This window comes from Nannospalax galili, unplaced genomic scaffold (assembly GCF_000622305.1).
Source record: "Nannospalax galili isolate Female #2095 unplaced genomic scaffold, S.galili_v1.0 scaffold2717, whole genome shotgun sequence".
Lineage (NCBI taxonomy): Eukaryota > Metazoa > Chordata > Mammalia > Rodentia > Spalacidae > Nannospalax > Nannospalax galili.
Window position 1 is genome coordinate 29,120 of NW_008338644.1, and position 5,074 is coordinate 34,193.

General features: G+C 37.6%; 1 pseudogene; it reads left to right on the forward strand.

The window, feature by feature from the left end:
* Positions 1 to 1,802: 1,802 nt before the first annotated feature.
* On the forward strand, positions 1,803 to 2,361 carry LOC103734302 (annotated as a pseudogene).
* Positions 2,362 to 5,074: the final 2,713 nt, after the last annotated feature.

A 5,074-nucleotide genomic window follows, 5' to 3' on the forward strand; every position in this document is an offset into this window, starting at 1 on the left:
TCTATGAGACATTTAAAGACTTTCAAACAATACTACTTAAATTATTCAAAACAATAGAAATGGAGGGAGAACTTCCAAATTTCTTCTATGAAGTGAGCATCACTCTAATACCCAAACCCAGTAAAGACACAACCAAAAAAGAAAACTATAGACCCATATCCTTAATGAACATGGATGCAAAAATTCTCAACAAAATACTTGCAAACTGCATACAGACACACATCAAAAACATCATTCACCATGATCAAGTAGGCTTTATCCCAGAGATGCAGTGCTGCTTCAATATATGCAAGTCAATAAACACCATTAATCATACAAATGGTCTTAAAGACAAAAACCACATTGTCATCTCAATACATGCAGAAAAGGCTTTTGATAAAATTCACCATTCATTTATGTCCAAAGTCCTAGAAGGAATTGGACTGGAGGGAACATACCTCAACATAATTAGATCTATGTACAACAAACCCACAGCCAACATGATTCTAAATGGAGAAAAACTGGAAGCATTCCCATTAAAATCAGGAACCAGACAAGGATGTCCACTATCTCCACTCCTTTTCAATAAAGTGCTTGAAACTCTTGCAAAAGCAATAAGACAAGAAAAGGACATTAAAGTAGCACCAACTGGAAATGTAGAGGTCAAATTATCTCTATTTGCAGATGATATAGTTACATAAAAGATCCCCAATATTCCACTGTAAAATCAATCTACAAAAATCAGTAGCCTTTCCATGTACCAATAACAAGCAATTGGAGAAAGAATACAGGGAAATGCTCCCATTCACAATAGCTGCAAAAAACAAACAAACAAACAAAAAATCCTAGAATAAATCTGAGGAAAGACACCAAAGATCTCTACAATGAAAATTTTAAACTGTTAAAGAAAGATTGAGGAAGACACCAGGAATGGAAGGACTTCCCATACTCATGGATTGGAAGAATTAATATTATGAAAATGACCATCCTACCAAAAGCAATATATAAACTCAATGCAATCCCAATAAAAATTCCCATGGCATACTTCACATAATTAGAAAAAAAATTCCTTATATTCATATGGAAGCACAAAAGACCCCGGATAGCCAAAGCAACCCTAAGCACAAAGAGCAATGCTGGGGGATTGCTACACCAGATCTCAAAGTATACTACAGAGCTATAGTCATTAAAACAGCATGGTAATGGCACAAAAATAGACACGTAGATCAAGGGAACATCATTGAAGACCCAAACCCGAGTACATGCAATTTAATCCACCTGATATTTGACAAAGGTGCCAAGAACACACAATGGAGGAAAGACAGCATCTTCAACAAATGATGCTGGCAAAACTGGATCTCCACCTGTAGAAGAATGAAACTAGATACTTATCTTTCACCTTGCACAAAAGTCAACTCCAAATGGATCAAAGACCTCATCCTGAAACTATTAGAAGAAAATATTGGCAGTAACTTACAAGATATAGGCAAAGAAAGGATTTTCTAAATCAAACAGAAGTTGCTCGGGAATTAAGGTCAGCAACCAACAAGTGGGACCTCATTAAACTGAGAAGCTTCTGTACAGCAAAAGAAACAATCAAAAAAGTGAAGATAAAAACCGACAGAATGGGAAAAAATCTTTACCAATGACACCTTTGACAGAGGTTTAACATCTGGAATATATAAAGAACTCAAAAAACAAAAAATTTCCCTCTAGCTGCCATCTTGTGTCCCCGTGTGTGCGCCTAATCTCAGCTGGTTTGTCGGAGACCACCTGGGCATGGACCCTAGTACCCTGTGTGGCCCCGTTTCTGGTCTGACAAGATGAAAGAAACTATCATGAACCAGGAAAAACTCTCCGAACTGCAAGCACAAGTGCGCATTGGTGGGAAAGGAACTGCTCATAGAAAGAAGGTGGTTCATAGAACAGCTACAGCAGATGATAAAAAACTTCAGTTCTCCTTAAAGAAGTTAGGGGTAAACATTATCTCTGGTATTGAAGAGGTGACTATGTTTACAAACCAAGGAAAATTGATTCACTTTAACAACCCTGAAGTTCAGGCATCTCTAGCAGCAAACAGTTTCACCATTGCAGGCCACACTGAGACAAAGCAGCTGACAGAAATACTTCCCAGCATCCTAAACCAGCTTGGTGCAGACAGTCTGACTAGGTTAAGGAGACTGGCCAAAGCTCTGCCCAAACAATCTGTGGATGGAAAGGCACTCCTTGCTACTGAGAAGATGATGAAGCTCCAGATTTTGTGGAGAATTTTGATGAGGCTTCTAAGAATGAGGCAAACTGAATTGAGTCAACTTCTGAAGAAGATAAACCTTGAAGAAGTTACTGGGAGCTGCTCTTTTACATTATGACTGCTTTTTAAAATTCTTTGTTTATGGATCTGATAAATCTAGCTCTCCAATATTTTTAAGTCTCAGCTCCCTGTACACTGCAGCTCTTTTCAGTTTTTGCTTATACACAATTTATTCTTTGCAGCAAATTAAGCTGAAGAAGCCTGGGAATAAAGTTTGAAAAAACTTAATAAAATTCTTTGCCTAGTAGAAAAAACAAAAACAAACAAACAAACAAAAAACAAAGAATTGAGACTTAAATGACCCAATTAAAAGATGGGCTAAAGATCTAAACAGAGAGTTCTCAAAGAAGGAAATAAAGATGGCTAAGAAACATCTCAAAGTGTTCAACACCATTAGTAATTAGGGAAATGCAAATTAAAACCACCCGAAGGTATTACCTTACCCCAGTCAGACTGGCTAGGATCAAGAGAACAAATGATACCAAATGCTGGGGGAGAAAGGGGAATGCTCGTTCACTGTTGGTGGGATTGCAAACTCGTGCAACTTCTATGGAAAGCAGTGTGGAGAACTCTTTAAAAACTAAAAACGAACCTGCCAAATGACCTGGTTATACCACTCCTTGGCATATACCCAAAGGACTCATCCTATTGTAGAGACACTTGTACAACCATGTTTGTTGTTGCTCTTTTCACAATAGCTGAGTGATGGACTCACTCTAAGTGCCCCTCAACTGATGAGTGGTTAACAAAAATGTAGTGTATTTACACAATGGAGTTCTATTTAGCAGTAAAGAAAGATGAAATAATGGAATTTGCAGGTATGGATCTAGAAACTGTTATACTAAGTGAAGTAACACAGACTCAGGAAAACAGACAACGTATGTTCTCCATCATATGTGGATCCTAACACCAAATCCCTTTAAGTTCCAGGTCCTTTTAATAAGATGATGCTATACAGCAGTCCCTTCTGCACGAAATAACTACCATCATCACAACTTCAGCTGAGCCTAATCGCTAAACATCATCACAATTGGGCTTGTTGATGGTTGTGCTCATTCATTAAAGGAGGGCCAAGCAGGGTCTTTGGACTCTCACCAGAGTATCCCAGCCAACTGTGTGTAATTTGACCCTAATCACACATGGCCTCCTGGATTTGGGGAGGGCTAAAATATACAATCTGGGGAAGGCTACGAAGAGAAGGCATAACCCATGATGGGTTAAACCTTTCCAGTGTACATACCCTCAGGTCATACATACACCCAGAAACCACTCAGTTATCTGGTAAGTAAGCTCAATAAATTCATTGGTTCCCCAGTAAAACTCTAATCAAACATTGGCTTGACACTAGAACCTTAAAAGGGAATAAGCATTGCTTAGCATCCCCAGGAAAAGAAGTCTTACAACAGACAGAAAATTTATTTGTTAATGCTATTATGTCTCATAATTTTTTTTTGGTCTTTTGAGACTGGGTCTCCCTGTAGCTTCAGATGTCCTGGAACTCACTACGTAGACCAGGCTGGCCTTGAACTCAAAGAGATCCACCTGCCTCTACCTCCTGAGTGCTGGGATTAAAGGCGTGCACCATTATAATTATTTTTAAAAAAAGAAGATGAGAATGTAAAAGATGATAAAAGGGTATGGGAAATGGAGATATTTTCCAAAATAGAAAAAATGAGAAAGCCTAAGCACATGATGAAAGTCTGTTTAGGTTTGTTATGATATATAAAAGATGAAACAAAAATAATATACAGATAATCTTTAAATTTCTATGGTCATAGTTTAGTTTATAATTATTTTTAAAAAAAGAAGATGAGAATGTAAAAGATGATAAAAGGGTATGGGAAATGGAGATATTTTCCAAAATAGAAAAAATGAGAAAGCCTAAGCACATGATGAAAGTCTGTTTAGGTTTGTTATGATATATAAAAGATGAAACAAAAATAATATACAGATAATCTTTAAATTTCTATGGTCATAGTTTAGTCAACCAGTTTAAGGAACAAAATATATATCTTGTCAAGGTTTATCTGAGAATATTCAGTTTCTCACCCAAGCCTTATCTACATAGCATATGATAATTAATACTACCAGACTGCTGGAACTAACTGTATTGGATGTTTAGCAGCCATACTTTGAGGCCTATACTAATGTGGTCAGAGGGACTTAAAGCACAGTTTTTGCCCCTTGCCTTCCAAGGTCAACTAAGTTCCAGAGGACTATGGAACATCTCTCAAAATGTCCTGTAACTGAGGTGAGTCACCTATCCTCTTGTTCAGGGAGGTTAAGGAGATGGACTTGAACCAGTGTCCAGTCTACAAAGAGGAGGGTCAACTCAGAGGAACTATCTCATTCATGCTTCCAAGTGAAGGAAGACATAGTCAAGCAGGGCCTTTGACTTATCTTCACATAGATGGAACTGGTAAAAGAGAGGAGCCAGGAGCTCCTCTCAAGTCCATGTGACCCCTGAGGAACAGATCCCAAAACGACCTTAAGGGTAAAAATAAATTGATTTATTTGGTACAACTGTATGGTTTTAAAACCCAAAAGGAAAGTATAACCAAAGAGTAAAGTCATCAGTATATTTCTTTAAGAGTTCAAGGGATTACACTTCCCAGACATTAGGCTTAAGTCTATATAAAAAGTTGTTTAGACACTTATTTCTCATTGATGCTTTTGTTCTTAACCAGAAAGTGCTGGTCAGATGTAAGACTTCAAATCCTGGTCTCTGATACTGTAGTGCCCACCTGTAGCTAAGGGAGACAAACAGCTATTGTTCTAAAATGA